At 34.4% G+C, this 9,571-nt stretch overlaps 1 long non-coding RNA gene across 1 annotated transcript; it reads right to left on the reverse strand.

Annotated features, from left to right (window-relative positions):
* Positions 1-6,853: 6,853 nt before the first annotated feature.
* LOC140151867 (uncharacterized) lies at positions 6,854-8,833 on the reverse strand. Its single transcript, XR_011858983.1, has 3 exons — positions 8,509-8,833; positions 7,868-7,953; positions 6,854-7,196 (listed from the first exon to the last, which is right to left on the reverse strand). It is a non-coding gene; the product is annotated as an uncharacterized lncRNA (long non-coding RNA).
* Between the last annotated feature and the right edge of the window lie 738 nt (positions 8,834-9,571).

Genomic DNA, 9,571 nt, shown 5'->3' on the forward strand with positions numbered 1-9,571 from the left:
CGATCGTGAGCCAATCTGCATTCTGTTGCATGCAAAAGCCGAAGATCAGAATGAAATTCTGAGACGACCATGACCAGATATTTTTCTTAATTTCTTGGTAAACTTAAAACGTATTAAAAACGCCAAATTGCAGTCACAAAATTGATAATATTAGTAAATCACCAAAGCGAATGGTAACAAAGGTATGCGGAAACGAACTGCATTATCAATAACAAAGTATGTGCCCGACGATTTGTCTCTGGCATGTCGCTTTTTTGAAATATTACCAAAAATGTTAAATTTTGGGAAAAACACCCCAAAATTGAGAACAAACACGAACCTTCCAAAATAAATACATAATTATTGACACTCGGCGGCCCAGCCACTACCTGCTGCTGTGATTTGGGGTAACTCGTTGCTCCCCCTCTTCAGATACCTGTACTTCAAGTATACCCCACACCTGTACATCAAGAATGTCTTGTTAAACTCAAACTTATGTTCTGGGAACACTTTTTGATCAAATACCTGGTCATATAATCATGAAATTGGAACACTGGTAAAGAGTGTATGTGTATTGAAAAGATTTGATTGGCCAATTTCTTTTCCAACTTTTCAGCAATATCTGAAATGAAAATGAAAATTGGCGATACTGAGGACTTATATTAAATTAATGAAATTACAATTTTGTTTGTAAACATGTTTACTGGAAAGTTTATGTCAATGTTAAAGTGGTTAAGGGAACTGGAATGAGCGTTTTGAGCGTTTCGACAGCATTTTTTGTGGGACATGAGAGCACATCAGACATAGCGAATTGCATTCTGAATACGAAGAATGTCTTTCTGATATCAAATAATTTTCATTTTATGAAATTCACGATATAATACAAATTTTATGACAAATATATTAAAATTTGATATTTTTCACATTTTGGAGATATAACAGCCCTCGAAGTAAATTTTTATAAATTCAATGATATAGTCTTAAAGTGTTTGTAGCTGGGAGGAAAAGCCGACATCAATTGACAATTTTGACCTTTCATACCCCAAAACACAAAAACCTATTTTTTTTGGTCTTTTTGGGAAAAAAATACATAAATACGTCAAAATTTTCAATTGGTCGTCGGCTTTTCATCCCACCTACATACACTTTAGGTAGAAATCATCAGATTTATTAAGTTTACTTCGAGTTCTGTTAAATATCAAAAATATCAATTTTTAATGATTTGCCATAAAATGTGTATTACATTGCGAATTTCAAAAAATAAAAATTATTTGATCTCAGAATGCAATTCGATATGTCTGATGTGCTCTAATGTCCCACAATAAATACTGTCCAAACGTTCATACCCCTTCCCCTAAGTAAAGTACAAGGTTTAAAAAGCTCTGAGATTGTATGGCATGTATGGTGTATTTTTTACAAAATCCTCCTATGTCTGCTAGTATTTGGCATCTGGCAACACTATGTTAAACATTCACAACTGACAAACAGATAGGTTAACATGGTTAAAGGGGTCATATCGTAATTTATTATAAATTAATTATATTTTAGATGCATCATCAAAGAAATTGTTTATCATACATAAAAACTTGTCATATTTTTTTTATAGTTTAGGCATCTGGCAACACTGCATTGAAATTAAAGTTTCGAAACATATAGAATAGTTGTCCATGATGATAATGTGACTCTACATACAATTCATTACATCACATGTACTAAATTTGGGGTAAATTCCTTTTATGAAAATATGGTGCCCAGGGTTAACCAGAATTGTATATATTGAAAACACAGGGTACACAGGGTAAACCAGAATTTTGCATATCTTTTCTACTTTTTGGCATCTGGCAACACTGTATGATGAACTTTTTTGTTTCCAAACATTCAGAACAGGTGAAATTATGATAAAATGATTTATAATAATAGACCGTGATTTAACTGGATTGACTAGATTCATACATGAAAACTTAGACCTATTTGGGCTATTTGGCGTAATATAGCTTTCATAATTTTCGGCATCTGGCAACACCGCATTAAAATTAAACTTCATTTATTGTTTCGAAACATTCAGAATAGTTGACCATGATGATAAACTGACTCTACATACAACTCATTACATCACATGTGCTAAATCTAGGGCAAAATGCAGCAAATTTTCTTTTTATGAGAATTTTGAATTTTTACAAAATGTATGTTTTTCTGGCAACACCTTCCTTAGAGAAATAAATTTCCCCAAGCTGTTCTTATTAGATATGTTGGGGGCAAGGTATGTTCTACCAATAACCATAACGACAAAATCCTAAGTGAGCGCAAAAGTAATTTTTTCGTATCTCCAAAATCGGTAAAAAATGGCATTTTTCAAATTTGAAAAACTTGCAGTGTTGCCAGGTCCGCAATCGATATTTAAAAAACAAATCTCAAAACACAACTTCGTTTGTAGATAGAACAAGGATGGGGCTTTTTTATGATACAATTTATTTTTAAATACCAACTTGTATATTAAGGCAACAAGGCGTCCTTTTAAGGGCAATTTTCAATTTTTTAGCTCCAAAATAGGCGAAAATTGTAAAAAACACAAATCGGGCCGTTGCCATGGCAACGGACTTCAGCTGAATTTTCGAAATGCATTTTTGTAACCTCCAACCAAAGTCCTTTCACCTCAGCAAAAAAAAATTTTGACCGTGGCCAACCCTACTAAATAAATATCTGATATTGCACTTAAAACCTTTAATAACAAAATGGTCTACAGACCATTCGGGCAGACATATTTTGCTTAAAAACGATAGAATAGTAGCAGTAAAACAAAAAAAAAAAAAAAAAAAAAAAAAAAAAAAACAAAAAACAAAAAAAAAAAAAAAACAAACAAAAACCAAACAAAAAACAAACAAACAAACAAACAAAAACAAAACAAGAAACATTCTGAAAACATGGGGAAGAAGAAATGTGCTAAGATTCGAATTTTGAAAACTGTTGCGCGCTAGATGCTGAGACGGGCCCTTATTTCTCAACCTTACAGAACGGAAGACTAGTATATATAATAATAATATGAAATAAATGAAATGGCAGTGCCCCTTTTAAGTATTATGTGACAGAATATGTTGATATTTCAAAGTTTTCTGGAGACAATACACGAAATGATACCTGTATGATACATATATTTTCTTTGCTCTCGTCTATCAATCTACAAGTGTACAGGGAACAAACGAGAGAAGATTTTGATAGCTGTTATTCCCTAAAGACAATTTGTTTCGCTGTTTCAAAATAAATCATTCTAGATCAAAGGACCATTATCAAGTAACATATTTCAGAAAATGCTTGAAACTATCTTGAGTTGTAGAAAAAAAGGTATTTTCAACTAGAGATAATTTGCGCTCACAGAGCGCAGACAATCGCATGTAACCATTTAATGACCTTTTGACCTGACCTTTGACATTAATGTTTCCCGAGGTTTGTTGTCACTAAAATTAAGCCCCATACCCCTTATAGAAAATGAAATTACGGTATAAGATTTGACCCCAGATAACCTTTGACCTGACCCCTGCAAAGTGTTCCAACATATTCCCCTGATCATTAAGTTTGTTGTCACCGAGTTTGAGCCTCGTACCCCTTACAGATGTCCAAAAAATGCATTTCTAAAATTTGACATCTGCATGACCTTTGAACTGACCCCTGCAAAATGTTCACCTGGTCATGAGATTTGTTGTCACTGCGTTTGAGCCCCATACCTCTTACAGATGTCCAAAACAGGAAATTATAAGATTTGGCCCCAGATAACCTTTGACCTGACCCCTGCAAAGTGTTCCAAAATATTCCCCTGGTCATTAAGTTTGTTGTTACAGAGTTTGAGTCCCGTACCCATTACAGCTGTACAGAAAATGCATTTCTTAAATTTGACCTCTGCATGACCTTTGACCTGACCCCTGTAAAGTGTTCCCCTGGTCATGAGATTTGTTGTCACTGAGTTTGAAGCCCATACCCCTTACGGATGTTGAGATAATGCATTTGTAAGATTTTACCCCCTTAATGACCTTTGACCCCAATTCTTTGTACAACTTTTAGACACTGGCTAAAGGCGATGCAGGTATGCAAGTGACGACATTGTGTTATGTAATTTGTGGAAGAAGAAGTATTTTTAGTGAAAATCACATTTTGGCCATAATGACCTTTGGAAGACCTTTGATCCCGAGTTGGTCATGTATAATTTGTGCCCCCACCTTGTGACCAAATATGGTCACATTGGCTTAAAGCATATGGCTACGATGTGTCGTTAAAAGTTTGACAGAAGAAAGAAAGAAAGAAAGAAAGAAAGAAAGAAAGAAAGAAAGAAAGAAAGAAAGAAAGAAAGAAAGAAAGAAAGAAAGAAAGAAAGAAAGAAAGAAAGAAAGAAAGAAAGAAAGAAAGAAAGAAAGAAAGAAAGAAAGAAAGAAAGAAAGAAACAAAAGAAAGAAAGAAAGAAAGAAAGAAAGAAAGAAAGAAAGAAAGAAAGAAAGAAAGAAAGAAAGAAAGAAAGAAAGAAAGAAAGAAAGAAAGAAAGAAAGAAAGAAAGAAAGAAAAAGAAAGAAAGAAAGAAAGAAAGAAAGAAAGAAAGAAAGAAAGAAAGAAAGAAGAACTGACCAAAAACAGAACATTCGCAAATTGGAAATTTGCGATTGTAATAATTGCAATGTATTAAAGGCAAAATAATGAGCATCCCTTATTTACTGGAAACCCTTTAGTTTATTATTTTTTAAATTTCCATTAGTATGGGCTGGATGTTGATAGCATTACAGATACATTTTTAATAAGTTAATTGATCCTAGAAATAAAATTGAACTAATGCTTAAGCGAATCGATGGTAATTAAACACGCACTGCATACTTTATTCTGTTATAGGGCGATTGCACGAAAGGTCATTGGTTCAAATGGTCCTCCAAAAGACATATTATGTTTTGTTACCTGGAGAGATTTGATCATGTCTCACCGCCCTTTTCAACCAAATCGACGGTAATAACTTTTGTAGTGAGGCAGGGATGCAAATTGTGTGGGAGCGGGGAGCACCGCTCCTAGGAAATGACAATCAAAATTGAGGAAATAATGCCATGGGAAGAAAAAAGAAAGAGAGGAAAAAGGAGGGAGAGAGAAAATAGAAAAGAGGTGAGGAAGGGGGAAAAGAGGAAAGAAAAAAGAAGGGGAGTGAGGTACAATATAATTATAGGGAGGGCTGTGAGGCAGTGAAGCTACTGAATGGAAGAGAGGAAATCTTTAAAGACACTGGTTGTGCAAAATTTGGAGGAATCCACGTTATTGCAAAAATTTTCAAGAAATAAGAACAAAAAAGAGGAGTGTTGGTGTTAGAATATGGAAATGGGATATAAGGAAATTTACAATTCATCACCATAGGAGATATTTAATGTAATTTAACAGGAAAAAAGAAGTTGGGTGAAGGCAGGTGGAAACAGGGCACATATCTGAGGAAATTTACAGAGAGGCTGCAATCATATCTGCTGAGGAAATTTATAGAGGCAGCAATGAGGATTTTATGGGAACAAAGGTCATGAAGGAATTCAGTGTATCAATACTAATGCCAGTGAGAAGAGGACGAACTGGAAAATATTGAGGAAAGTTTAAAAAGAAGAACCTTAAAGCACTGAACAAGTTGTGTTTCCTCTGACAAAAAAATGAAAGAGGAAATGGGGTAAAGCAAAATCAAAAGGAAAGGAGCCTCTGTCCTACCAAAATTGACCCCATACTAGTGCAAAATACCAATTTTTTGCGCGCTACGCGCGCATATTGACCACATTAAAAGCCTTTTTGGAAGCTCGAAGACTTAACATTATAGAGTCACTCTAAAAATACACGCTATGTTAACTTTCTCATCTTTTGAAGTGCAGAATAAAGCTATTTTATGCATGGTACGATTGAGGAAATCTTGAGCCTAAAAACCTTGCTCCTGAGGAAGAAATCACAATTTGCACCCCTATAGTGAGGGATCAACATTTAACCACAAATTGAAAAAACTCACATCCTGGGAACCAAATACCACTCATTGAACTCATTTACCCATGTGTGCCATATACTGCCTCTAGCTACACAGCAAAAAATAAAAGCTCAATATTGAGTAAAATATTACTCATCACGATAGTAAAAAGGGAGCTAGTCGAATTTTGAGTAATTTTTACTCAGCTTCGGTTGATTAATTGTTTACTCAGCACATGTTGATTAAACTTTACTCAATATTGAGTAGCTCCCTTTTTTACTCAAAGATGAGAGTAAAATTTACTCTTTCACTTGGAGTAATATTTGCTCAACTTTTGTTGAGTAAAATTTACTCAATATTGAGTAGCTCCTTTTTTACTCAAAGATGAGAGTAAATTTTACTCATTGACTATGGAGTAATATTTGCTCAACGTTTGTTGATTAAATTTTACCCAATATTGAGTAGCTCCCTTTTTTGCTCTGAAACAAGGAAACATTTACTCGTTTAACCTTGAGTAAAGGTTTACACAAGTGTTGATTAAAACGATTACTCATTATTTGAGTAAAACTTAAGTGAAAAGATTTGCAAAATGATGAATAGTAAAGTGTTACTCAACATTTTGAGCAACATGAAACGTATTTTACTCAACAAATATTAAGCAAAAAACACTTTCGAGTTGTAGTGTGGCTCCATCTGCAGCTGGAACAAAGCAGTATTTTAAACTAAAAGAATGAAAAGAATACAAAATTAAATATAATATTCTGCATTTTTCCTGGTTTTATTTTCAAAATAGGTATCAAATAAATCACAATATAGCATGTCTATTGTCTCATTACACAATGTGAGCAAACATAGAATAGAAGGCGGTCACCTCTCCCAAAACTTTTGATGTGAAAAAGTCATTTGAAAATTAATGTTATAGATGCTGAGTGTTTTAAATGGAACAGAAATTAAGTCTTCACTTCATTATGTTTTAACACTCAAGAATTGTCTAATGTTACCAGGTTCTTTAGTAGCTGATATAGTGTCCAGGAACTGCCAAATAGCAGTGATCAGCCTGTACTGGATATGCTAAGTCATTGTATGTGAAGGATTTGGTATATCTTGTCCACAAGTTCTACAACTTTCATCACTGTTGCGCATTGAAAAGGCTTGCCTATCCATTTATATAAAAACACAGTTCTGGATTCAACTTGCTTCACAAGTATATAAATGGCAGCGTGCGTCCAGTAAAATTGGCGAGGAACCAGTCCAAAGCTGTGCCTTCCTGAAACATGTAAAATAAAAGAAAATGTAATAAAGGACATTAATTTCATGGATTGGGACTATTCAAGTGAAATAAAGCTGCCTTAAAATAGAAAATCCACCACCTTTTCATTGTATCAACCATAAATCAAAATTTGTTTGGTACTCGAAAGTGATGAAGCAGATGGAAGGTTTAAAATACAAATAACTAAATTTATGCATGTCTTATTTTTAAACTGTCTATAATTGGTCAGATGGTATATAACCAAAAATGAAAACTCTTGCTGAAATTCTTGAAATATTAAAGCAAATATGACATATTTACATGTAATTTACATTGTAATCACCCATTGCATTGGCATTTCTACTTTCATGCGATTTTGCAAATATTTAAAATATCTTTATAATTATTATATTATTATTCCTGTGATAGCGGGCAATGCTATTTTCAAGGGGACACAAACTTTAGGAGACAAGAATTTACAGAAATGGTAAACAAGATAATTATAAGATTCGCGGTTGATTATTCAAAGTTCACGATAGCCAACACCTGTCGGTGAGGATAAGGGGTTATATAGGGGGTTTCCCTTGGCATTTGAGGTTTCATGAACTACACATTCAATGAACTACATGTATTCTGAAATGCACAAAGAAATTGGCAAGTTAAATGCAACATTATTGATAGAAATTTACCTGTTGACTGACGTTCGTGCATCTTTCTTCAATACCTTTCCTGGAAAGAGGTAGGGCAGCACAAAAATCCCAAAGTCACATCTGATCTGTAAGTAAAATATAGATCAATATTATAAATGCACTGAAAAAGAAAACTGCCTATGGCAAAAAATGTCAAGTGATATTTTGCAATGGTTTCACTCTCCTACTACATATAACTGCAAAAAAAGTTATGTGGCACGAGTCAACATCAGGATCAGGGACGTAGCAATAGCTTTTGGGCATATGGACAAGGAGTAGTGTGAGGCCTTCTAAACATCTCCTTTATCAGCCCTGATCCCTATCCACTTCATTTTCGCTTTTGCTCGGGGCCCATGGACTTTGTCCACCCTATCCGCTTGCTACATGTACGCCCCTGGTCCCCGGGCCTGGTCCACATCAGCGTAATGTACTTCGAGGTTGCTCAGACTAGTCCCGGGAGACTAGTACATTAGTTACGATCGCAAATACACAGCTAGCATGGTGAGCCGATGACAATTACTGATAAGCTTAACTAACTTAAAAACCTGTCTATATCCGGTTCAAATCATTCAATAAGATTTCTAAATTGTGTAACAGGTATATGGACATAAAGTTATGAATAATAGTAATGAAATTAGTACCTTCAAACATTGGTTGTACTGCTGACAAACTCCATTCCACCAGCAGACACTGCACCCGCATCCCGGCTCCGCTTTTATACGCCATGGTGACATGAATTTTAATACGTCGTCGAATTAAACTTACTCCGCGTGTTGAATTTACTACGCGATTTGAGTAAAATACAATGTGGCGATTAAAATATTTTACTTCTTTCCATTGACCATTTTTTACTCTGGCAAAGAGTTGTGTCAAATATCGTCTTTTACTCGTTGATGAGTAAATAATTGGTCTATTTTTTAATCAACATACTTTAGTCGGTAGCACTTTACTCCTTATTTTTTGCTGTGTATAATGACAGCCTGGTGGTGTGGTCAACTCATATACCAACCTCAGGAGGGAATTCAATTTTTGATCAATTCTCTTCAGGTAGTGAAACGAGGGGTACATTTCGACGTCACAGAGAAACTACACGACCTTGAATGCACTGAAGAATTCAGGTATGGACAAATTCTTTGCACATGGACGAAATAAATATGAAGAGTATCTTAGTAATGCTCGTGTTAGTTCGTCGAGCATGTGTTTGCAAACTCTGCGGCTAATCATTTGGAAGATATCATAAAACCAATGCAGCAACCACCTGTGACTGAATAATATGCAGACATGACGAATGAAAACAGTATTTAAAAGCATTGGTATTTTTGATGGGATGAGATTTTAAAACCTAATGTTTTGCATTTAGTGTGCTACCACCATTATCTTTATCGATGAGTTTATTCTTATTCCATTACTTGTTATTTTTACTATACTGTATAAGACTGTACCAAGAGTTTCGATAGATTATAAATTGATATTTCTGCTTCTTCTAAAGAAGAACTTTATTCTTTTAATGTATTTCCGTTCGTAATTTACTATGTGCTTTTTATGTCTTTTATTCTATTGACATAAATCCGTTTCATTTAAGTGTTCATTTACGGTTCTTTCCAACTGGAAATTCACACCTTTGCTATGTAATATATTCCAGGTATACCTGCAACAATCCAATACTCTACATCTATCAATTAATCAATTACCTACATTTTGAGT

This window comes from Amphiura filiformis, chromosome 5 (genome assembly GCF_039555335.1).
Source record: "Amphiura filiformis chromosome 5, Afil_fr2py, whole genome shotgun sequence".
Classification (NCBI taxonomy): domain Eukaryota; kingdom Metazoa; phylum Echinodermata; class Ophiuroidea; order Amphilepidida; family Amphiuridae; genus Amphiura; species Amphiura filiformis.